The 26829-nt window shown below is 40.8% G+C and overlaps 1 long non-coding RNA gene across 2 annotated transcripts in view; it reads left to right on the top strand.

The window, feature by feature from the left end:
* The window catches only part of LOC133233535 (uncharacterized), a 166871-nt gene that overhangs the window by 122459 nt on the left and 17583 nt on the right, over positions 1 to 26829 (top strand). The window contains exons 2-5 of one of the 2 annotated variants that reach the window (XR_009731746.1): positions 9356 to 9474; positions 12236 to 12350; positions 13950 to 14062; positions 14850 to 15043. This is a non-coding gene — a long non-coding RNA (uncharacterized LOC133233535). Of the gene's footprint in view, positions 1 to 9355; positions 9475 to 12235; positions 12351 to 13949; positions 14063 to 14849; positions 15044 to 15504; positions 15558 to 17975; positions 18105 to 26829 lie in introns of those variants that run through there. The other variant, XR_009731745.1, reaches the window with a different exon arrangement.

Genomic DNA, 26829 nt, shown 5'->3' with positions numbered 1-26829 from the left:
GGGTTCAATCCCTGGGTCGAGAAGATCCTCTGGAGAAGGAAAATGGCAACCCACTCCAGTACTCTTGCCTGGAGAATCCCATGGAGGGAAAAGCCTGGTAGGCTACAGTCTATGGGGTCACAAAGAGTCAGACACGACTGAGTGACTTCACTTTCACTGGATAAAATTAACATGTAACTTGATAGAGTAAAGCAGATTGCCTTCCTCAATATGGGGGCCCTCATCCAATCAGGATGAAGGCCTGAACAAAAGGGCTGATCTTCCTACAAATAAGAAGGGATATCTTTTTTTTTAATTTATTATTTATTTATTTGGCTGCAAAGGGTCTTAGTTGTGTTACAAGGGATCTTTAGTTGTGGCATGTGGGATCTAGTTCCCTGACCAGGGATTGAACCTGGGTCCCCTGCATTGGGAGTGTGGTGTCTTAGCCACTGAACTACCAGGGAAGTCTTAGCTACTGGACTACCAGGAACTTCTTGAGTCTCAAGAAGAGCCAATATTTCAGGATAGAACTACACATCTGGCTCTCCTGGATCTCAGTCCTCTGGACTAGAACTATAACTTAAACCATCCACTGTACTGGGGACTCCAGATTCCTGACTGCAGATCTTGTGAATTCTTAGCCTCCATTATCACATGAGCCAATGCCTTGTAATAAACACAGACACACAAACACATGCCTTTTTGGTTCTTTTTCTCTGGAGAACACTGAGTAATACAAAAGCTAACCAAAATAGAGGAATTTGGTATTCATCATGGGTTGGTATAAGGAAGAAGAGGAAGGGTGGGCAGATCCTCTGAAGCCCCTGGTGGTCCAGAATGTTATCATCATTATCATCGGATAATAAAAGAAACAGCCTACAAATACCCAACACAGATTAGAGTGGTAGTTTGTTCTCTGGAATAGTCTGACTGAATTCAGTACTTAAAGAAAACACATTCTAAACATGTTTGCAGTATCCTGAGGCTGTAGAATCTGAAATTAGTTCTATGGAGATGCCATAAACTTCTTGTAATTAAAGACATGCTAAATGTTAGTTGCATTAATGCTGGGAAAACACAAATGCATAATCTAAAGCTGTTGAGAGTCAGTACCTCATTGAGATTGAGAATCATTACGTCTCATTGAGAGTAAAAGTCCAATCTTCATGGACCCAAGCCCCTGTCTTTTTACATAGAGGAAGATGTGTAGTACTCTAGTACATATTTAGTGAGAAACACATGTAAGTGGACCAGCAGAGTTCAAATCTGTGTTGTTCATGGATCAACTGCACAGGACAAAGACCTTCTTTTTCTTCTGGACCAGTTGGGGGTACGATGCTAGCCTTACTCTCATCTTACCATCTTCCCCTTAACTTTTATGTGTGTTCCTACAAACAAGGACATTGTCCTAGATAAACAGGACACAACTATCAAAATGAGGAAATTCACATTGGTTCATTACACCATCTAATCTTCAGACCCCATTCAGGTTTAGCCAGTTGTCTCAACAGCGTCCTTTACAGCATACAGATCCAGTTTAGATACACACATTATATTCTATTGTGTCTCTTTAGTCTCATTCAGTCTGGAATAGTTCTGTAGCCTTTCCAACTTTCATGACATGTTTGAAGATTTTGCTGTGTTTGAAAATTGCAGGGAGGTTATTTTGAAGAATGTGCCTTGATTCGAGTTTGCTGATGTTTCCTGATGATTAGATTGAATTTAAGCATCTTTAAACATGGTCCACTGGAGAAGGGAATGGCAAACCACTTTAGTATCCTTGCCTTGAGAACCCCAAGAACAGTATGAAAATGCAAAAAAATAGGACACTGAAAGATGAACCCCCCAGGTTGGTAGATGCCAATATGCTACTGGAGATTGGTGGAGAAATACTCCAAAAAGAATGAAGAGATGGAACCAAAGCAAAAACAACACCCAGTTGTGGATGTGACTGGTGATGGAAGTAAAGTCCGATGCTGTAAAGAGCAATATTGCATAGGAACCTGGAATGTTAGGTTCATGAATCAAGGCAAATTGGAAGTGGTCAAACAGGAGATGGCAGGAGTAAACATTGACATTTTAGGAATCAGTGAACTAAAATGGACTAGAATGGGTGAATTTAACTCAAATGACCATTGTGTCTACTACTGTGGGCAAGAATCCCTTAGAAGAAATGGAGTAGCTATCATAGTCAACAAAAGAATCTGAAATCCAGTACTTGGATGCAATCTCAAAAAGGATAGAATGATCTCTGTTCATTTCCAAGGCAACCATTCAATATCACAGTAATCCAAGTCTATGCCCAGACCAGTAATGCTGAAGAAGCTGAAGTTGAATGGTTCTATGAAGACCTACAAGACCTTTTAGAACTAACACCCAAAAAAGATGTCCTTTTCATTATAGGGGGCTGGAATGCAAAAGTAGGAAGTCAAGAAACACCTGGAGTAACAGGCAAATTTGGCCTTGGAGTACAGAATGAAGCAGGGCAAAGGCTAATAGAGTTTCGCCAAGAGAACACACTGGTCATAGCAAACACCCTCTTCCAACAACACAAGAGAAGATTCTACACATGGACATCACCAAATGGCCAATGCTGAAATCAGACTGATTATATTCTATGCAACCAAAGATGGAGAAGCTCTGTACAGTCAGCAAAAGCAAGACTGGAAGCTGACTGGTTCAGATCATGAACTCCTTATTGCCAAATTCAGACTTAAATTGAAGAAAGTAGGGAAAACCACTAGACCATTCAGGTATGACCTAAATCAAACCCCTTATGATTATACAGTGGAAGTGACAAAGATTCAAGGGATTAGATCTGATAGAATGCATGAAGAACTATGGATGGAGGTTTGTGACATTGTACAGGAGGCAGTGATCAAGACCATCCCCAAGAAAAAGAAATGAAAAGAGTCAAAATAGTTGTTTGAGGAGGGCTTACAAATGGCTGAGAAAAGAAGAGAAGTGAAAGGCAAATGGAAAAGGAAAGATATACCCATTTGAATGCAGAGTTCGAATTTGCACTGGCTCATCAAAAAAGCAAGAGAATTCCAGAAAAAACATCTACTTCTGTTTTATTGACTACGCCAAAGCCTTTGACCGTGTGGATCACAACAAACTGTGGGAAATTCTTCAAGAGATGGGAATACCAGACCACCTGACCTGCCTCCTGAGAAATCTGTATACAGCTCAAGAAGCAACAGTTAGAACTGCACATAGAACCACAGACTGGTTCCAAATCAGGAAAGGAGTACGTCAAGGCTGTATATTGTCACCCTGTTTATTTAACTTATATGCAGAGTACATCATGTGAAATGCCAGACTGGATGAAGCACAAGCTGGAATCAAGATTGCTGGGAGAAATATCAATAACCTCAGATATGCAGATGGCAGCACCCTTATGGCAGAAAGTGAAGAGGAAATAAAGAGCCTCTTGATGAAAGTGAGAGAGGAAAGTGAAAAAGTTGGCTTAAAACTCAACATTCAGAAAACTAAGATCATGGCATCCAGTCCAATCACTTCATGGCAAATAGATGGGGAAACAATGGAAACAGTGGCAGGCTTTATTCTGGGGGGCTCCAAAATCACCGCAGATGGTGACTGCAGCCATGAAATGAAAAGACACTTGCTCCTTGGAAGAAAAGCTATGACTGACCTAGACTGCGTATTAAAAAGCAGAGACATTACTTTGCCAACAAAGCCATCTAGTCAAAGCTATAGTTTTTCCGGTAGTCATGTATGGATGTGAGAGTTGGACTATAAAGAAAGCTGAGCACTGAAGAATTGATGCTTTTGAACCGTGGTGTTGGAGAAGACTCTTGAGAGTCCCTTAGACTGCGAGGAAATCCAACCAGTCTATCATGAAGGAAATAAGTCCTGAATATTCATTGGAAGGACTGATGCTAAAGCTGAAAATCCAATACTTTGGCCACCTGATCCGAAGAACTGATTCACAGAAAAAGACCCTCATGCTGGGAAAGATTGAAGGTAGCAGGAGAAGGGGATGACAGAGGATAAGATGGTTGGATAGCATCACTGACTCAATGGACATGAGTTTGAGCTTGGGAGTTGGTGATGGACAGGGAATCCTGGCGTGCTGCAGTCCATGGGATCACAAAGAATCAGACATGAATTAGCAACTGAAATCATTCACTCTCAAGCATCTTTAGCAGAAATTCTCAGCACTGTCTATCAGGCGGCACAAGGTTTCAATCTGTTACTGACGATGCTTAGTTGGATTGCTTGATTATAGGGGTGTTATCCAGGCTTCTCTTTGTAAAGTTACTCTTTGTTCCTTTGTAGTTAGTGAGAAAATTGTGGGAAATACTATCAAACTCTATAAATACCCTGTGCCTCATCAAACTTTCTATCAATTAATTTATCTATTTTTTTGAACAGACTCATGGCTTCCTATTTTATTCAGTGGGCATAATCTTTTATTATTATATTGATTTCAACTTGTCATCATGTCGGCCAATGGAAGCAACTTCAGACTGGCTTCTGTGTCCCCTTGCTGGGCCTCCCGTGAGCACTTCCTTACTTTCTGGCACAAGAAGAGATGCTGGTCTCATCTTGTATTTCCCTGCCACAAGCCCTGGAATTAGCCATTTTTCCTGGTTTCTTTTGTTAAAGAATGCTACTGAAAAGCAAGTTTATGCTAAATGTTCATTGCTATTGGAATGTTGCTGTCCCCAAGGCCTCTTCAACTCCCTCAGTAGGCCTTGGGAAACGTGTGTGTGTGTGTTATTATGTAATACACACACTCCCTTGTAGCTGTGTTTGTTTTGATATATACTTATATATATAGAAATCCATGAGCTCACTCTGATATCTTAAATTCCAATCCCAAACCTCAGAGTTTGTTCTAAATTCATCCAGTTACATACTTGTAACTTCCTTCCCCACCAGCGAGCAATCCAGCCCCCATAGTCTTCATATATTTAGTCATTTGGTTGATCTCCTGCATTATGTAAGAAATTTCCCATGCCGTCACTGTCTCACCTCTCCACACGTGCCGTCCTCTGCCCGCTGGCTTGACACCCTTGCGGTCCCCACCAGCCTGCGAAACCGTCCTCTGACCACACCTAGACCCCCGATTCGCTGGGCTGCCTCCCCTACCTGCACACGCAGCCTCCTCGCCCCACTTTTGCTCCATGTGGACACCTTCCTTACCCCTTCCAGCATGACCTTCCTGCCCCATGCTCTCCCCTCCACTCATTCCCACCCTTCCCAGGCTCTGGGTAAAGAGGGAAGAGAGGAAAGGGTGAGGGAAGTGAAGGAAAGGAAAAAACAAAAAGAACCAACTGTGTTTTTAATCCCACTGCGCTGTCATTGGAAACCTGAAAGGTCTCTTCCTTCTCTTGTGTACGGAACTGCTTGTATTCCACTCCTCTCGAATGCATTTGAGAGTGACCCTTCAGGTCCCTCAGTCAAATCCATTTTCGCTCAAACTTCTGCTCCCGTTCCAGATCCATCTCACTGGCAAATTTCTCCAAAAGGACCACTCTGGTCACCTCTGCTGCCATCTGGCATCTGCCTACAACTCCTACTGAACTTGTCCTCCCCAAGTTCACCGAGGACCTGCAAATGACCACATCCATGAGCTTTCTTGTAGATTTTTCACTCATCTGCTTGATATTGCTAACGACTGTCTCCATCTTGAAAATCTGTCCTGCTTTGTTTCCTGGGATAACACTCCCTCTGGTTCTCACCCCATCAGTGCCCCTCCATCCTTCCTGTCTCTTCTGCCAGCAGCTCCTCCTCTGCTCCCAGTGGTGGGTGTTCCCCAGGGATCTGTCACTGGCTTCTTCTCTTTTTAATCTATATTTGCTCCCTGTGAAATTTTATTTTGTCAGTTCCTTCTCTCGTTTCTAGGTGAATGAGTCCCAAATTGACACCATGAGTTTAACCTCTCTCCTGAACTGTGGGAGATTTCTCCATAGTTACCATGAGCTCTCTCTCTATTTCCCCAGGTAGCTCACATTCTAAAATTTATTCATTGCTTCAAATTATCAGGCTTGTGCTAGGTCGTATCAACACACAGATGAATAAAGCATAGTTTGTGCAAACAAGAGGTTTTATCCAAGCTGGAAGCTGTAGTTATCTTCAATAGCCCTCTCTCCCTAATTCCCAGTCTGTAACCCATCTTTCGTATCACTATGATACTCAGCTTTCTAGAGCACAATTTTGATCACACTACTCCCCTACCCAGAAGCTTCCAATGTCCTCTCCCTGTCCATGGCAAAAAGTTGCAGCTCTTTCACCATGACTGTTTCTTGCCGCTCCTTGCCCCTACTCTTTCCAGATAAACAAGATGTTGAATCTATGCTCTATGCCATTGTTCATGCTGTTCATCATAAAGGAATGCCCTGCTTCTCTTTCCCACCTATTAAAATCTTACTTTTCTTCAGGCTGAACTCCTATTACACCTCAACTGTCTTTTTTTCTGCCTCTAACAGAATGACACCTGAGATTTCCCAGTTCTTTGAATTTTGTCTATATCCTCATGATGACGAATATCCTAGTTTACCCTTAACTGTGCTTTGCAGTACATACATTTCTCTGAGCAACTAGAAGACAAGGATGTGGTATTATTCAAGTTAGCTCCCCTCTAGAACAGTCCTTCCCAAACATTTTTGGCTCACAGTACCCTTAATGTGTCAGCAAATTTTCATGGTGCCCATGGACCAAAAGGAATATCTTGTAGTTCTATTTATTAGATAGGCACAAAAACCCCAATAAATATTCTTGTCCTAATAACTCAGTACCCTTTGGAAAAAATACATATAAATTAAAGGTAAAATAATGTGTGCATTTTATTTTAAAACAACCACAGTTACTTATTAGTGGGATATGTGTGTTTTGCTGGTCACTGCACATCTCCTTAACTCTTGGAATCTGATTGGGAGTTAACACCATCATTTTCTTCTCCACACTGATTCTCATCACAGCTACTGCCAAAACCCAGTTTTACAAAAATTTGACATCACTGAGAAGGATACAGAGTGACAGAACACGAAACTGTGAACTACCTTGGGCTAGTTGACACTCTATCTACGGAAGTTGCTGTGTTTTTCTCAAAACATTTAAGATACTTTGCAGTGTCCCATGAGTTTGTTTCACCACTTCAGGGCATCAAGGCACATTTCAGGAACCTCCAAGGCCAGGCCTGATGTCTGCTATACATGGGACCCTGGTGGACTGAATTAGGTCTTGTTTTATTAATGGATCATTAGTTAGAAATTTATCTCATGTCTCAGTCCTACAAATAGCTTTTCTAAAGAACACAAATTTCTTTAAACATGTAGCATTATAAGAATTATCATTATTATCACAATGTCAAACTTTACCAAGGACAAAAAACATTGGATTGATATATTCTTAATAGCCATATTTACATTCACCTAGTAATGGCAAATAAAAGCTTTGTTTGCATTGCTTCTTTCAGGAGAGGAATGGTTCTTATAGCAAGGGATGTTATCTAGGAATCCATTTATGCAAATTCTTGCCTATTTGAAGTATGTTTTTTCTGAAGACAGTGTGTATAGTTTCCATAAGATCCTTTGTTCTCTGACCAAAACAGTAAAATTTGGTCTGTATCATTAAATAAAATGCAAGTTTAAAATCAGCCTTGTCATGTCATTACTAACCCCAATGATGATATTTTGCCAAAGTTGATCTTGTTGATACAAAAAAAGTTTTACTTCCCATCAACCCCCCACCCCGGCCAGGATTTAGTGTTTATCAGTGTCAAAATGAAACAAAGAGGATTTACTGCTTTCTTATTTTATGATTATTCCACTTATTTCTCCAACTTTATGAGATTTCCCTCCTCACTAGAAATAACTTAGAAATGTGATAAGTAATTTCAAAAATGAAAATAATGATTTTTATCTCCTTTTTATTTATAGGTGATCTTAATTTTCCTAGCAGACTTAAACAAAAGTTTCACTTGGAAAATAACAGTTTCCAAAATGTTTCTCTTTGTGCAATTTATGATCTCCCTATGAGATTCTGGCTAAATTGATGGCATTTAATATTCTTTCTTGCTCAGATGGATCTTCTAATAGATTGAAAACTTAACATGAAAAGCTTTAATATGAAAGCCAAATGCTAAAGCTATTACTACATGATCTCAAACTCCTGGATTAAAAATAAAACAAATAAACAAAACCTTTGAAATTTATTGCGTTATTACAAAATATTCCAGTGTTTGGCATTGTGTAGACCTAACATCTAAATTAATTGCTTCAATAAACTCAAGTGGTCTTGGATTAAAAAATTGCTGTTAATAATAGATACAGATTAACTTGCCTGATGTTCTTTACTGTTCTAAACAATAACATTTTGTCTTGTCTTTTTATCCAGCTCACCTCATGTCTCAAATTCTCATGATCCCTGACTTTTCCAGCTCAGAGTGAAAATTCCCTTTCACTGAATTACTATAAACTTCTAATCTTTAACAGAAAATGTAGACTTCATCTCCTCCTCTAACTCCTTCCCAATTCTACACACTACTTTTAAAGGAATCGCCTTCTTCTCAGCCTGAAATTTGGATTTATCCTCTCTCTCTCTTACACAATACTCCACAGACATTCAGTAAACAAAATCTAAAGGGTTTACTTTTATCATATATTTGAAAAATTACTTCTTTTCACCACCCTACTGTCCACCATAGTTCCACCTCTCATTTCTTATTATCTATACAACTGTAATAGCCCCTCCATAACTGTTCTCACCTCTGCTTTCTCCCCACTCCAATCCACTTGACATAGCTCTCCAGCTTATTTTTAATATCAGCTCATTAGGTTGTTCTGTCTCTTAAAATCCCATCATGATTCCCTATTGTCTAAGAAGAAATCCACTGTATGCCATAATTCACACTGACAGCCTCACCTTCTACCACTCCCCGACAATTCACTCACAGTATCTGCTCCCAAAACGATAACCCGAATTTTAGACTTAATGTCTTCTCTACTTCTGAACTTTCATAACACTGTGCTTTGTCAACACTTTCTAAGTATTATAGTTTTTTAGATATTTGTCTTACCACTTTACTCCCTCATAAGCTTTGTCCGTACAGGAAAATAAATGTATTCTTCAATTCATTCAGAATGTACTACTTACTTGGTAACTGCCAGGCATACTGTAGGCCCAGGTGTTCAAAGATGAACAGGATAAGCCTGCCTGTACTTAGTACTGAAAAAGTATTTGTTAAGTTTCTGATAGTTTTCAACCAGTTATACACATAAAGGACGACTTTATTAAATTGAATGGGACCCTACTTTTGCATTCTTTTATATTTAACTATTTCTAGTTTTATACTCTCCAGGAGGTAAGAGACCCTGTCTTATTAATCTTTTGCCTTCCCCAGATCATACGCTACATCTGCAATGGATTTTCAATCGTCCACTTCGGTTGAATGAGCCAATGCTTCATTTTCTTCTGTGTATGTGATGTAGTGTAACCTGAACCCAGCGGTATAATCAGCAGGTGAGATTAACTCTGCAAGTGGTAAAACTTGAGTTGACTATTTTTGCTTCTGCAGGCAGAGCCTTTGTTGTTGTTCTGTCACTCAGCCGTGTTCACCTCTCTGCAAGCCCATGGACTGCAGCACACCAGGCTTCCCTGTCCTTCACAGTCTTCTGAAGTTTGCCCAGATTCATGTTCACTGAGTCAGTGATGCCATCCAACCATCTCGTCCTCTGTCATCCCTTTCTCCTCCTGCCCTCAATCTTTCCCAGCATCAGGGTCTTTTTCAATGAGTCGGCTCTTCACATCAGGTGGTCAAAATATTGGAACTTCAGCTTCAGCATCAGTCCTTCCAATGAATATTCAGGGTTGATTTCCTTTAGAATTGACTGGTTTGATCTCCTTGCTATCCAGAGAACTCTCAAGAGTCTTCTCCAGCACCACAGATCAAAGGCATCAATTCTTTGGTGCTCAGCCTTTTTTTAAATTGTCCAGCTCTCACATCTATACATGACTACTGGAAAAACCATAGCTTTTGCTATACAGACCTTTGTCAGCAAAGTTATATCTCTGCTTTTCAATACTCTGTCTAGGTTTGTCATAGCTTTTCTTCCAAGGAGCAAGTGTCTTTTTATTTCATGGCTGCAGTCATCATCCACAGTGATTTTGGAGCCCAAGGAAATAAAGCCTTTGCTGTCATTTGATTTTCACTTTTGAGTTGGCACTTTCTGAAGCCAAAACTATTTAAAGTGAGTTAACCTGCCACCTAATCCTTTAAGTTACTCACATATTGATCTAGTTCTTATATTCTTATCAAGACATCTGAATACCGGACAAAGAAGCTCTAAATGTCAGAAATCATACCAAAGTACTTGTATTCATTTTGAATAGTTTTTAGTATTAATTTAGCTTTTTTTAAAAAATAAGATTTCTTTACATCAATATACATAGAGTGGGTAGATATAAGGATTCAATATTGAGATTTTATATTTAATTCAACAACTGTTACTGAGTCTAATATACAAAAATGCTAAATTCAGTGGGAGACTACTACCCTCATAAAGTTCATGTATTAATTCATCAAACAGATGTTTCATTCTTGTGAGTGTATTCAGAGAAATGTGAAACTGAACTGCCTGAAAACCAAAGAAATTGCCAATTATGATGACTGTAATTAATCTCTCTCTACTCCAAATAAAATGACGCCTGTAAAGCACTGGCAGACTAACTGGCATATAGTAGGCATTCTGTAAATGTTAGTTACCTTTCCCCTGGTGGCTGAGAATAGAATTAATCAACTATTTATAATGGAGTGCAGAGAGTGAGAAATTCTGACTAGAAATTTTCCTTTAGCAAGAAGGACCCAAATTGTTTTTGTGCTTTAATTAAAATTATCAGATAACTGTTTAATTCATTTTTTACTTCCCCTATGAATACAGAGCTAATTATATAATGTGAAGGAAATAAAAGGAAAGAGAAACACAAAACCTTAAAATATAAAATGTTGAAACTATTGTGAAAATTATGAGACACCTAAAACAGGAAAGATAATGCTGAGAGAAAAAACAAGACGTATTATAAATATTCTGCTTCTGAAGATAGTCTAAGCTTCTTACCATCATGCTAGACACAATGGATGCAGACTGCATACATATAGACCGATAGACAATGGATTAAAAGGGGCTGACCATGTTCAGTAGAACACATAATTTTTAATTTTAAAGAAATTGTTATGTGCCACAGTTCTAGAAGACAGGATTGCCTGGCAGCCTAGATGATGTCTTGGCCCCTTCCTTACAGTCCAAGGGAGATCTTCTCTCCTGTGCCTTTCTGAGAGGCATAAGCAGGGGCCTGCCGCAGCTAGAAACAGCCTCAGGATTTGGCATTTTAGGAGTTTCTCCACTCTGCCAAGAAATTGCCCAGCTGGATGGAGACAAGAGAGTTGCCTCCTGGTCCTCAGAAAGGAAAGAGAGTGATGCCAGCAACGAGTCCTCTTCCACTGGCATCTCTACCTGGTTAAAGAGCCAAGCAGTCATAAAGGAGAACCTGGGTGAATGTCAGTGGGGAGAATGAAATTATGCTCAGTCAGCAGGGTGATCTCAGAATGGTGGGAACACATCACACCAGACACACTCAATTGCTATTGTGTTAAAATTACAAAAACACAACTGGTTGCTGGTAAAACTGTAGTTGCTGTATGTTGAGATTTATTGAAGTAATAAAGAATTGGCTCTGCAGTCTCATGACATTCTACCAGCAAATTCTGCTCAGACCAGTTTGGATCTGATTGTAATCATTTGTGTAAGCTGAAAATTGGCTGGAACACATTCAGACAGAGCTTCCTGATTCCATGGAAATCAATCCAGTCAGAGAATGGCCAAGTGAGTTGCCTCAGGGTAAATGTTAGGCCTTAACATTTGTGTGGTGTCCCTTCCAAATGTACAGCCTATGGAAGCAGCTCCATAATAAACTGCAGCTTGGGCTCCTCTGCTAGCTCTGGCCAAGTTCCTTAGACAACTCGCTGCCTGAGATGTAGTCTAACTACTATGATATCTGTCCACTTTGGTTTCAGCAAGAAACTTCTAGAGAGCAGGTATATATTTTTTTTTTTCCTGCATGTAGAGTTTGTTCCCTGGACTCTACTGGCAAAGTCTGGGAAGAATGAGGTGATAGTACTCCATAATCTTAATCTTCCAGGAGCTATGTTAAGAGTGTTTATACACTGTCTCATTATATCTCAATAACTCGATGTGCTCTGTGTTATTATTTTATCATTTTATAGATGAGGATACAGGTTCACAGAGGATCGGGAATATGCCTGAGTTCATGGCAGAGCCAACCGGCCTCATTCCAGAGCCTAAGAAACCCATCAATTCTGTGCCCAGCTGCATAGAACGGTACAATGAATCTGAGTGCTTTCTGTGTTTTACATGGAGAACGTGAGGCAGCCACTGTTGTCATCTTTCTGAAAAATGCAAGAGTTTGAGCCAGTGGTTGAAGCCAGGAGGAAAAGGGCATGACAGAATGGATGAGATGGTTGAATGGCATCACCAACTCAATGGACATGAGTTTGAGCAAATTCCAGGAGATAGTGAAGGACAGGGAAGCCTGGTGTGCTGCAGTCCATGGGGTCACAGAGTCTGCCACAGCTTAGCAACTGAACAATAATGGGGAGGTGAGATGCTGCTGCTAATTTGGGGAGTGAGCTTGGTCTAATGGTGACTGAGCCTACCAGAATTCTGAAACAGGTAAAATTTGTCTTTTGATTCTCTCCTATTTGTTTTTTTCTTAATTTGAATGAACTTTAAATTTTAGAGAAGTTTTGGTGGTGGTGGTTTAGTCACTAAGTCGTGTCCAACTCTTGTGATCCCATGGACTATAAAGCCTGCCAGGCTCCTCTGTCCATAGGATTCTCCAGGCAAGAATACTAGAGTGGGTTGCCATTTCCTTCTCCAGGGGATCTTCCCAACCCAGGAATTAAACCCAGGTCTTCTGCATTGCAGGCAGATTCTTTACCAACTGAGTTACAAGTAAAGTTTTAAATTTACACAAAAATTGTAAAAATTGTACACAGTTCCATACCCAGTTTCCCCCATTGTTAACATCTTACATTAAGAGGATTGCTATTGCTAAGTCACTTCAGTCATGTCCGACTCTATGTGACCCCATAGATGGCAGCCCACCAAGCTTCCCCGTCCCTGGGATTCTCCAGGCAAGAACACTGGAGTGGGTTGCCATTTCCTTCTCCAATGCATGAAAATGAAAAGTCAAAGTGAAGTCGCTTAGTCATGTCTGACCTTCAGCAACCCCATGAACTGCAGCCTTCCAGGTTCCTCCATCCATGGGATTTTCCAGGCAAGAGTACTGGAGTGGGGTGCCATTGACTTCTCCGACATTAAGAGGATAGATATGTCCAATTGATGAAGCAGTATTGAAACATTGTTATTAACTAAAGTCAATACTTAACTCAGATTTCCTCAGTTTTTACCTAATGCTCTGTTTCTGTTCCAGGATCCCATCCAGGGTATGTTATGTGTTCTTAGGCTCCTCTTGGCTGTGATGTTTTATCAGACTTTGTTTTTAATGAACTTAACAGTTTGAAAAATCCTGGTTAGGTATTTTGTAGAACGTGTTTGTTTGATGCTTTTCTCATGACTGGACTGGCGTTATTAGTTGTGGGAGGAAAACCCCAGGGAAGTGCCATTCTCATTATATTACAGCAAAGGTACATACTATTTACATAGGAACTTTATCACTTATGAGTTACACTATTGAGATTGACCTTAGTCACCTGGAGGAGACAGTGTTTGTCGATTTATCCACTATAAAGTCACTCGATTTTCCCTTGTGGAGGGAAGTCGCCAGGCACAGCCCATGCTAAGGAGTAAGGAGTTATGCTACCTTCTCAAGAATGAAGTAGCTAAATAATTTATTTCAAATTCTTCTGCAGGGGAAATTTGTCTCTTCTCCAGCATTTGTTTATTCTGTCATTTCAGTTCAGTCGATCAGTCATGTCTGACTCTTTGCGACGCCATGGACTGCAGCACACCAGGCCTCCCTGTCCATCACCAACTCCCAGAGCCTACTCAAACTCATGTCCATCGAGTTGGTAATGCCATCCAACCATCTCATCTTCTGCCATCCCCTTCTCTTCCCTCCTTCAATCTTACCCAGCATCAGAGCTTTTCCAGTGAGTCAGTTCTTCACATCAGGTGGCCAAAGTATTGGAGTTTCAACTTCAGCATCAGTCCTTCCAATGAATATTTGCAACTGATTTCCTTTAGGATGGACTAGGACTCTCAAGAGTGTTCTCCAACACCACAGTTCAAAAGCATCAATTCTTTGGTGCTCAGCTTGGTTTTATAGTCCAACTCTCACATCCATACATGACTACTGGAAGAAACATAGCTTTGACTAGATGGACCTTTGTTGGCAAAGTAATGTCTCTGCTTTTTAATATGCTAAGTTTGTCATAGCTTTTCTTCCAAGGAGCAAGCGTCTTTTAATTTCATGGCTGTAGTCACCATCTGCAATGATTTTAGAGCCCCCCAAAAATAAAGTCTTGAACTGTTTCCAGAAACAGTGATTGTTTGTTGCTTTCATTCTATCATTTTCTTATATTGATATGAACTCAAGGATATTTATTTTGTACTTTGAGTTATAATTCAACGCTATTTATTTTGTCATTCAGATTATCCCAGTTTTGGCCATTAAGAGCTCTTTTATGTTGGTGCCTGTGTCTCTCTGACATACTTCCATCCTTGCAGGGTTTTTCATTTGTTTGAGCGCTTCCTTAACTTTCTGATGCTTCAAGATGTTCTGGGTTATTTTTATATATTTCCTGCCCAAGTCCTAGAATCAGCTATTTCTCCATAGAGCTCTCTTATCCTTTTTAGGAAAGGAAACCCAAAGAATCTTGAGAGAACTCATGAAGGATATGAAGCAGACAAGTGAGATGATCTGATTAGATTTTAGAAAGATCAACTTTTGGCTGGATAAAGCTGAGACTAAAAGCAGAGTGGCAAACTACTGCAGTGGTCCATGCAAAAAAAAAAAAAAAAGTGGTATCTTGAAGTATGCAAGCAGCAAAGCGAAGGACAGACACTTGGGGGTAGGTGAGTCAATGGAGTTATGGATAGTCCAAGTCCTGGGCCTCATCCTACACTGTCAAAAAGCACATGGCAATTTTCTGGATAGAGAAGAATAATCAATAATAGTGATCACTAATGTTTATTGGGGATAACCTGGTGGCTCAAACGGTTGAGTCTGCCTGCAAGGCGGGAGGCCCGGGTTCAATCCCTGGGTCAGGAAGATCCCCTGCAGAAGGAAATGGCAACCCACTCCAGTATTCTTGCCTGGAGAATCCCATGGATGGAGGAGCCTGGTGGGCTACAGTCCATGGGGTCGTAGAGTCAGACACGCCTGAGTGACTTCACTCAGTGTTTATCGAATATTTATTACATTCTAGGCACTGCTCTAAACACTTAACATACAAGTTTAGTCCTCACAACAACTCTCTGTGCTAATTATTATTATTTTCTCATTTTACAGGTGAAGAAATTGAGCATTAAGAGAATCAATCAGTAGCCCCGCCATTTCAATTGGTAAGCAACAGGCAGACACACAAGCACAGGAATCCTGACTCCAGCCCTGTACTATCCCACACAGTGCTCTAGTGCCTCTTGCTGAAAGACGGTTTCAAACCTTGAGAGCTCCTTATTGCCAGAGCCGCATCTCAGCTGCCTGGGCTGGCTGCTAAGATGTCTAATCCTGCTTCTGCCTGCAGTGCTTCTGTTCCCCCTGACTCCTAGCTTATCCCTCAAAGCCAGCTTAGACTGATAGCCCATTGTGCTGACTTAATGCCTGCATCTGTGCCTTCCCAGAGCCAGCTGACACGTGATCTCACTTCTGAACTTTCCATTCCAAAGCCCTCAGTGAGCACCTGCTCCCTGGCGCTGTTGTAAGGTGCTGGGGATGCAGAGGGAGAAAGAGTCATTCTGTTCTTAAGGGGCTCATGGTGTGAGCATATGTGTGAGTGTGTTGCTGCTAAGTCGCTTCAGTTGTGTCTGACTCTGTGCGACCCCATAGACGGCAGCCCAGCAGGCTCCCCTGTCCATGGGATTTTCCAGGGAAGAGTTCTGGAGTGGGGTGCCATTGCCTTCTCCGGTATGAGTGTGTATGTATGTGTAAATTCAATGTAATCTATAACTGTGCTTACAACCCAGGGATCGAACTCAGGTCTCCCGCATTGCAGGCAGATTCTTTACCAGCTGAGCCACCAGGGAAGCCTACTCCATTTACTCTGAACTATCTTTCAGCCTCTGGTACCTGCGCCCCAACGCTGAGCTGTCCACTTTATTTTAGACCATACTCTGCTTCAGACTCTCGGCATCCAGGTCTATTCCCAGGTTCAGCCCCTTCTGTGTCTGCTGTGACTCTCTCTGCTTGTCTGTGGGCTTCCTGTCTGCTGATCTTTCTCTACCCACACCTCCATCACCAGGAGCCACGTGGGCAGCTTCCTCTCTCTCCTGTTGTTAATGGGGTCAGCTTGGGGAAAATGCCAGGCCAGCCCAGCCTTCCAGACTGCTCTGAGTCATGCTAATTTTGTTTCCAGAATTTGTTTTCATTCACAGTACTAGTGGAGCTTCAGACTCTCTTTTGCTCCAGAAGGAGTAGGAGGTGAATTAGGGATAATTAGCAGCCAGATATCTTCCATCACTTCTTTCAAACCCATCTGGATTTTTTCTACTTGAATATTTTCTGATGTGAGTCTGAGTCATTCTGCCACCAAATAGTAAGACCATTTAAATAATCTGCATTATTTATCTCATATTTGAAGTTTCAAAATCCATCTTATATACATTAATATCTCCCAAAGGGATATTGCCTACTTGGTTGTGGGAAACATCTTCTCTGGGTGGAACCTAGAGAAAATGTCACTATGATTAGAATAGGGAGATCCTAGGTAATCCCCTGTGAAACTTTTCAAAAAGGATGCTAACAGCTATTTCTCCATTCTCTCCAGAGATTCCAAAAATATTATACAGGCTAGTTATGTGGCATAATGCTCAGTTAAGTGACACACTTAAGACTCACTGTTTCCTTCAACATCTTATTTCTAGTTTTTAAGGCATCCTGAATTTGTATTTTTCCAAGTCAGAAGCAAAGATTCCTTTTGGTCCTTTCCTTGGCCTTTCTACATTTTTGGAGAGGCAGACCTGGATCAAAGGCTATGAGTGAGAGTAAAAGAAAGGAAGGGAAAGTAGAGAAATTATTTTTTTAATTATTTATTTTAATTGGAGGATATTACTTATAATATTGTGATGGTTGTTGCCATACATCAACATGAATTGGGCACAGGTGTACATGTGTCCCCCCATCCTGAACCCCACTCCCACCTTCCTCCCCACCATATCCCTCTGGGTTGTCCCAGGGTACCCTGCTTCATGGATCAAACTTGCACTGGTCATCTGTTTTACATATGGTAATGTACATGTTTCAATGCTATTCTCTCAAAACATCCCGCCCTTGTCTTCTCCCACTGAGTCCAACAGTCTGTTCTTTACATCTGTGTCTCCTTTGCTGCCCTGCATGTAAGATCGTTGGTACCGTCTTTCTAAATTCCATATATACGTGTCAATATACAGTATTTGTCTTTCTTTTTCTGACTCACGTCCCTCTGTATTATAGGCTCCAGGTTCATCCACCTCATTAGAACTGACTCAAATGTGTTCCTTTTCAAAGCTGAGTAATATTCCACTGTGTATATATACCACAACTTCCTTATGCATTGACCATCTTTTATACACATGACTCTCCCTTTCCCTCCCAAAAGGTTACTCTCTCTCCAGGACAGTCTTATTGGTCACACTCTTGTAACCCAGTTTTAGAAGTTGTTTTGCAAAGTACTTGTAGCAAATAAATAGCAAAGTTGGAGAATAACTGAATTTTAGTGCCTAAGTATTCAAAGTTATGTGTTCTAAGGATTCAAAGCTAAACCTAAAATAACATAGCTCTTTCAGTCTCTTACAGAACTTGCTTTCCTGTGTGGGAAGGGAAGTGGAGGCGTTTCAACTGTGTGACAAGTAACCCACTGAATGGGCTGTCCTATGCAGCCTCTGCAGAGAAGCAATGGAAAATGACAAAGCAAGGTGAGCTCAGGGTCATCTTTTCCTCGAGGAGCATCTGTTCACTCCTTCAGGGCCAGAGCTTTGTAGGTGCGTTTTGCTGAGAGCAGCGAGGCACATCTTGGCCCTAGGCATGGCCTCATTCACTTGTGCCCCTGTGTACACAGTGGCAGCTGTTTGTGGCTTCCAGGGCCAGAACTCCCCTCCACGGCCCCACCAGAAAACTCCCAGAGCCATCGTAAGGTGAGAACAAGCAGGCCACCATGAAGGTCTGCTGTGCGATGGACACTGAGCGGACAACCCCTCTTAGACATCAAAGGAGAGCTTGGAACAGCAGAGGCTGACCCCTTCTAACATCCCCTTTAGGTCACCTCCCACCTTGACTGAGTTCTGGGCCTCTGGGCCTTGATTGAGCTTCCCATTCTTTCATTGGTAAGCTTCTATTTAGGCGAGCTGAAGGCAGAGGCTGAGAGTGGGGAGGACAGTCAAAGGAGAATATTTTGGCAGGTGTTTGGCTCTTGTCCTGCCTCTCCCAGGTAGCCTCAGGAGACCTGGGGTCAAGCACCGTCTGTTATTGGTTCCAGTCTCTGTTTCAGAAATCAATATCAGGCAGTTGTCCTCCATACCTAGACCACTGCAGGACTGTCAGCTAGGCTCTGCATTCCTGAGGAGTGAGCCATCAGAGAGCTCCTCAGGGCTGTGGGAAGGATGTAAAGCCAGTTCTTCTATCTTGCTTGCCTTCATTACTTAAAATGCATTTTTGCACAGCTTGAAAAGGATCTGGTTGCTGCCCTTCTCTGTGTCTGGTTGGTTGCATCTGATCTACTAGGTCAACATAGCCTCTACCAGGAATCAAACTGTGTTCAGAAACAGAGTTGTTGGCTTAAAGAGAGAGGGAGTGGCAGGATCAGGTGCAGCAGGGAGGTGCGCTGGGGAAGAGGCTTCTGTGGGGTGTGATTCAAGGGCCTTGCACAGGCCCTGAAATTCCCATCATCTTAACTCCATGGTATTGGCATTCTAGCTTCCTGAAGGTAACTCACACTGTAGCATGGATACTATATATAAGTAATGATGATCATAAACATCTTTAAGCACTTTAAGGTTTAAGAAATGCGTTTAAATCATTGCATTTCTGTGGGATGGTCCCAGATGAGCCAGACTTCAGCTGAAATTGTGTTGGTGGTTCCGGATAAAACTCACCATCTCAGTGTTCCTCTCACAGCTATTGGGTTGGACAAAAAGTTTGTTTGGGTTTCTCCATAAGATGTTACAGAAAAACCTAAACAAATTTTTTGGCCAACACAATATTTCCCTGAATGCTTTGCATGGTAAGAAAGAGCCTATCCGAAGAGAGCTTTTACTATCAAGGTCTCTGAGAGGCAGGGTAGGGGACATAGGCTGGGATGCTAGGAAAAATGTGAGCTGTCCCCAGCCTGACCCACCAAACTCACCTCCCTGATGGAAGAGATCAGCGATGCAAAGTCACTAAAAGGAGCTATTTTTTCTAGAAGGTAAGACTGGGAGCCCAAGCAGAGCTCTTTGGGATCCAAACGACTTCTTGTGGCACAGAAATGTGAAGGAGGAAGTAGATCAGCCTACTTGTTCTTGGAATATGGCACCACTGCAATAAGTCAGCCAGAGGTACAGGAACTGCAGCATTCTTTGGCACCTCAAAGTTTGGTGTTTTCAGTAGCTCAGGGAAGCAACCCCTAGCCCAGCCAGAAAGGAACATTCTCACATAGGTAGCAGGCGTTGTCATATGCTGGGAAGACAGGAGGAACTGGCTTTGAGCAAATATGTGATGCTTCAGAGACCCCAGAAGTGACTTTTTGATGATGGCCATTCTGACTGGTGTGAGGTGATACCTCATTATAGTTTTAATTTGCATTTCTCTAATAATCAGTGATGCTGAGCATCTCTTCATGTACCTTTTAGCCATCTCTGTCTTCTTTAGGGTTTCTCAGGTGGTGCTAGTGGTAAAGAACCCACCTGCCAAAGCAGGAAATGCAGGAGATGGGAGTTTGATCCCTGGGGTGGGAAGATCCCCTGGAGGAGGGCAAAAACCCACTCCAGTATTCTTGCCTCAAGAATCCCATGGGCAGAGGAGCCTGGCAGACTATAGTCCATAGAGTCACAGAGAGATGGACATGACTGAAGCGACTTAGCACGCACACGCATGCACACGTCTTCTTTGGAGAAATGTCTGTTTAGATCATCTGCCATTTTTTTATTGGGTTGTTTTTGTTGATATTGAGCTATATGAGCTGTTTGTATATTTTAGAGATTAATCCTTTCTTAGTTGCATCACTTGCAAATACTTTCTCCCATTCTGTTGGTTGTCTTTTCGTTTCGTTTATGCCATGTTCCTATGCCATGCAGAAGTTTTCAAGTTTAATTAGGTCCCATTTGTTTACTTTTGTTGTCATTTCCATTACTCTAGAAGATTGCTCAAAGAAGACATTGCTGTAATTTATTTCGAACAGTGTCCTGCCTATTTTCCTCTGGAAGTTTTATAATATCCCAGTTTTACATTTAAGTCTTTAATCCATGTTGAGTTTACTTTTATGTATGGTGTTAGAGAATGTTCTAATTTCATTCTTTTACATGCAGCTGTCCAGTGTTCCCAGCACCACTTTTTTTTTTAAATCAGAGTAAAATTGTTTTACAATGTTGTGTTGGTTTCTACCGTACAACTACGTGAATCAGTCATAATTTTATATAAATTATATATATATATATATATATAAATAAAAAATACATATATCATCCTTCCCTCTTGATCCTCCTTCCCCTCCGGCCATCCCATCCCACTAGGTCATCACAAAGCACCAGGCTGGGCTCCCTGTGTTATATAGCAGCTTCCCACTAGCTATCTGTTTTATACATTATAGTGTATATATGTCAATGCTATTTTCTCAATTAATCCCACGCTCTTCTTCCCCAACTGTGACCACAAGTACATTTTCTATGTCTGTGTTGCCATTCCTTCCCTGCAAATAGCTGCATCAGTACCAATTTTCTAGATTCCACAAATATGCATTAATACATGATGTTTGTCTTTCTGACTTATTTCACTGGGTGTAACAGACTCTAGGTTTATTCATCTCATAACAACTGACTCAAATTAATTCCTTTTTATGGCTGAGTAGTATTTCATTGGATATATGTACTGCATCTTCTTTATCCATTCATCTGTTGATGGATATCTAGATTGCTTCCATGTCCTAGCTATTGTAAATTGCGCTACAGTGAACACTTGGGTTCATGTGTTTATGAACAGTTGGGTACATGTGTTTTTTTGAATTGTGGTTTACTCAGGGTATATGCCTGCTAGTCAGATTGCTGGTCATATGGTAGATTTATTCCTAGTTTTATAAGGAACCTCCATACTGTTTTCCATAATGGCTGTATCAGTTTACATTCCCACCAACAGTGCAGGAGGGTTCCCTCTTCTCCACATCCTCTCCAGCGTTTACTGTTTGTAGATTTTCTGATGATGTCCACTCTGATCAGTGTGACATGATACCTCTTTGTGGTTTTGATTTGCATTTCTCTAATAATGAGTGATACTGAACACCTTTTCGGGTGTTCATTGGCCATCTGTATATCTTCTTTGGAGAAATGTCTGCTTATCAGCACCATTTATTGAAGAGGTTGTTTTCTCTCATTGCATAGTCTTGCCTCCTTTGTCATATATTAATAGACCATAAGTACATAGGTTTATCTCTGGGCATTCTGTCCTGTTCCATTGATATATGTTTCTATTTTTATGCCAGTTCCATACCATTTTGATGACTGTAGCTTTGTAGTATAGTCTGAGGTCAGGGAGCCCTATTCCTCCAGCTCTGTTTTTCTTTCTCAAAAGCGCTTTGGCTCCTCAGGGCCTTTTCTGTTTCCATAAAATTAAAAATTTGTTTCAATTCTAGTTCTGTGAAAAATGCCACTGGTAATTTGATATAAATGGCATCGAATTATAGAGTGCTTTGGGTAGCATGGTCATTTAGACAATATCAGTTCTTCCAATCCAAGAACACAATGTATCTTTCCATCTGTTTGTGTCATCTTGGATTTCTTACATCAGCATTTCTTTCATCTGTACTTTTCAGGGTATGGGTTTTTTGCCTCCTTAGGTAGGTTTATTCCTAAGCATTTCTTCTAGGTATGGGATTGTTTACTTAATTTCTCTTGTCTGTTGTGTCTAGAAATTCAACAGATTTCTGTATATTAAATTTTTATCCTGCAATCTTGCTGAATTCAGAGATATGTTGTAGTAGTTTTATGGTAGCCATCTTTAGGATTTTCTATGTGTAGTATCATGTCATTTGTAAATAGTGAGTTTTACTTCTTTTCCAATTTAGATCACTTTTCTTTTTATACTGAATAAAAGTGGTTAAGAGTGGACATCCTTGCCTTGTTCCTGATCTTAGAGGAAATGCTTTCAATTTTTCACATTGAGTATGATGAGTGGATTTGTCGTATATGGCCTTTATTGTAGGTTCCCCCTATTCCACTTTCTGGGGAGTTTTTTTTTAATCATAAATGGATGTTGAATTTCATCAAAAAACTTTTTATGCATCTATCGAGGTGATCACACTGCTTTTATCCTTTAGTTTGTTAATGTGGTGTATCAGACTGATTGATTTGTGGATAATGAAAAATCTTTGCATCCCTGGGATAAATCCCACTTGATCATGATGTATAATCCTTTTAATATATGGTTGGATTCAGTTTGTTAGTATTTTGTTGAGGATTTTTGCATCTACATTCATCAGTGATACTGGCCTATAGTTTTCTTTTTTGTGGTATCTTTCTCTGGTTTTGGTATCAGGGTGATGGTGGCCTCATAGAATGAGTTTGGAAGTGCTTTTTCCTCTGCAACTTTTTGAAAGAGTTTCAGAAAAATAGATGTTAACTCTTCTCTAAATGTTTGCTAGAATTCACCTGTTATGCCATCTGGTCCTGGACTTTTGTTTGTTGGGAGTTTTTAAATCACAAATTCAATTTCAGTACTTGTAACTGGTCTGCTCATATTTTCTATTTCTTCTTGGTTCATTCTTGGGAGATTTTATCTTTTTAAGAATTTGTCCATTCTTCTAGGTTGTCCATTTTATCAACATATAGTGGCTTGTAGTAGTCTATTATGATCCTTTGTATTTCTGTGGTGTCAGTTGTAACCTCTCCTTTCTCATTTTTAATTATACTGCTTTGGGCCCTTTCCCTTTTTTCTTGATGAGTCTGGGTAGAGGGTCGTGAATTTTTTTTTTTTTTCAAAGAACCAGCTTTTCGTTTCATTGATCTTTTCTATTGTTTTGTCTTTATTTCTGCTCTGATCTTTATGATTTCTTTCCTTCTACTAACTTTGTGTGTTGTTTGTTCCTTTTTCTCCAACTGCTTCAGGTTTAAGGTTGTTTATTTCAGATTTTTCTTCTTTTCTCGGACAATCATGTATCACTATAAAGCTCCCTCTTAGAACTGCTTTTTATGCATCCCATGGGTTTTTTCTGTGTTTCTTGCTTTTATTTGTCTCTCAGTTAAGTTCAGTCACTCAGTCGTGTCCGACTCTTTGTGACCCCATGAATCGCAGCACGTCAGGCCTCCCTGTCCATCACCAACTCCCGGAGTTCACCCAGACTCACATCCATCGAGTCAGTGATGCCATCCAGCCATCTCATCCTCTGTCGTCCCCTTCTCCTCCTGCCCCCAATCCCTCCCAGCATCAGAGTCTTTTCCAATGAGTCAACTCTTCGCATGAGGGGGCCAAAGTACTGGAGTTTCAGCTTTAGTATCATTCCTTCCAAAGAAAATCCAGGGCTGATCTCCTTCAAAATGGACTGGTTGGATCTCCTTGCAGTCCAAGGGACTCTCAAGAGTCTTCTCCAACACCACAGTTCAAAAGCATCAATTCTTCGGCGCTCAGCCTTCTTCACAGTCCAACTCTCACATCCATACATGACCACAGGAAAAACCGTAGCCTTGACTAGTCGGACCTTTGTTGGCAAAGTAACGTCTCTGCTTTTGAATATGCTATCTAGGCTGGTCATAACTTTCCTTCCAAGGAATAAGCGTCTTTTAATTTCATGGCTGCGGTAACCATCTGCAGTGATTTTGGAGCCCAGAAAAATAAAGTCTGACACTGTTTCCACTGTTTCCCCATCTATTTCCCATGAAGTGATGGGACCAGATGCCATGATTTTCATTTTCTGAATGTTGAGCTTTAAGCCAACTTTTTCACTCTCCACTTTCACTTTCATCAAGAGGCTTTTTAGTTCCTCTTCACTTTCTGCCATAAGGGTGGTGTCATCTGCATATCTGAGTTTATTGATATTTCTCCCAGCAATCTTGATTCCAGCTTGTCTTTCTCCCAGTCCAGTGTTTCTCATGATGTACTCTGCATATAAGTTAAGTAAGCAGGGTGACAATATACAGCCTTGACGTACTCCTTTTCCTATTTGGAACTAGTCTGTTGTTCCATGTCCAGTTCTAACTGTTGCTTCCTGACCTGCATACAAATTTCTCAAGAGGCAGATCAGGTGGTCTGGTATTCCCATCTCTTTCAGAATTTTCCAGAGTTTATTGTGATCCACACAGTCAAAGGCTTTGGCATAGTCAATAAAGCAGAAATAGATGTTTTTCTGGAACTCTCTTACTTTTTCCATGATTCAGTGGATGTTGGCAATTTGATCTCTGGTTCCTCTGCCTTTTCTAAAACCAGCTTGAACATCAGGAAGTTCATGGTTCACATATTGCTGAAGCCTGGCTTGGAGAATTTTGAGCATTACTTTACTAGCCTGTGAGATGAGTGCAACTGTGTGGTAGTTTGAGCATTCTTTGGCATTGCCTTTCTTTGGGATTGGAATGAAAACTGACCTTTTCCAGTCCTGTGGCCACTGCTGAGTTTTCCAAATTTGCTGGCATATTGAGTGCAGCACTTTCACAGCATCATCTTTCAGGATTTGAAAGAGCTCAACTGGAATTCCATCACCTCCACTAGCTTTGTTCGTAGTGATGCTTCCTAAGGCCCACTTGACTTCACATTCCAGGATGTCTGGCTCTAGGTCAGTGATCACACTATTGTGATTATCTGGGTGGTGAAGCTGTTTTTTGTACAGTTCTTCTGTGTATTCTTGCCATCTCTTCTTAATATCTTCGCTTCTGTTAGGTCCATATCATTTCTGTCCTTTATCCTTATTTCTTCTGTGATTCATTTGGGTTGTTTCATAGCATATTATTTAGCCTCTTTTGTCTTTAGACATGTATACCTTTTTTTGGTGGGTTCTAGTGTCTTCCTCTCAATGGTTGTTCAACAGCTAGTTGCAATTTGAGTGCTCTCACAGGAGGAGATCAGCACATGTCCTTCTACTCCACCGTCTTGAACCAATTTCTCAGTCTCTTTAATTGATGGTTATTCAGCAGTTAGCTGTGATTCTGGAGTGCTCATGAGAGGAGGTAAGTTCAAGGTCCTTCTACTCCACCATCTTGTCTCTGTCTCAATATCAGGTACCTTCTGAGGTGATCTAAGGAAGACTCTTCACCTTTGTGGTATTCTTGCCACAAACCTATTACTCTAATCAAATCATGAGAAAACATGAGATAAACACAAACTGAAAGGCATCCTACAAAATCACTGAAGGGTAGTCTTTAAACTGGAAGGTCATTAAAAGCAACCATAAGAAAAGAATAAGAAGCTGTCACAGATGGAGGAGACAGAGAAAACATATAACTAAATGTAATATGCTATCCCAGACTGGATTCTCCAACAGAAAAAGAACATTCGTGGAAACACTGGTGAAATCTAAATAAAGCTGGATTTTAGTAAATAGTATTATACCAATATTAATGTCTTAATTTTGACAATGTTCTGTGGTAAGATGTTAACAAGAGGGAAAATTGAGTGAATAGACAGGAACACCATGTTCTATCATTGCAACTTTTCTGTAAATCTAAATTGAGAGCCAAAAACTTTTAAAATGACAAGGAACCCAGGGTAGAAAGAGAACTAGATAATACACACAACGTGTAAATAAACAGGGAATAATGGAAAGTCGGATGAGACAACTGGCATTCCACAAAAGGTTTATTCCTCTGGATGGCTGCCCAGGTCATCTTGGGTCATCTGGATTTTGGATGCTGTATCACAGCACAGGTAAGCAAGGAGCTACAGTAGCCTGTGGAGGAAGAGCAGGCTTCAGAGATTCCACCCAAAGTTTGGTTTGGGGGAGATATGTTCACCTCTGTACTGGGGAATTGAGTTTAAAAGTGTTTTCTTTTTTTGGAAAGTCTTAGAAGACCAATATAAGATAAATTGTTTAATGAATTAATGATGTCTCTTTTTTATTTGCCATTTTATATAAGTATAAACCCACCATTCATACTGACATGTTATCTGCCTCCAGCACCTTGAGGCTTTGTGATCAAAGAGGCTTGGTTTCACATATTTGGAAGGCATTTTACTGTGGGACTGTGCCACGGAAATCTAAGAACTTTCCCATCCATTTTTAAAATGTGATAGTCACTTGTACTTTTTGGTTGGGACCAGGGCTAGTCTTTCAAGTACATGGAGGTGGTAGCTAAAAGATAATACAAGTTCTCTCTACCCAAGGCTGATCTAGTACTTTAAAGCCGTCAATTAGCAGTTTTAGGGACTTCTTTTTAAGGTTTAGCTTCTCTCTTCTGTTAGGCATAGCTTGCCTTTTATGTTAAGAATGCCAACCTCTGCATCTTTTTTTGCTTACTGGAGAATAATTGCTTT

Source organism: Bos javanicus, chromosome 20 (assembly GCF_032452875.1).
Source record: "Bos javanicus breed banteng chromosome 20, ARS-OSU_banteng_1.0, whole genome shotgun sequence".
Lineage (NCBI taxonomy): Eukaryota > Metazoa > Chordata > Mammalia > Artiodactyla > Bovidae > Bos > Bos javanicus.
Note: the sequence above shows the minus strand (reverse complement) of the source record. Positions and strands in the feature narration are given on the sequence as shown.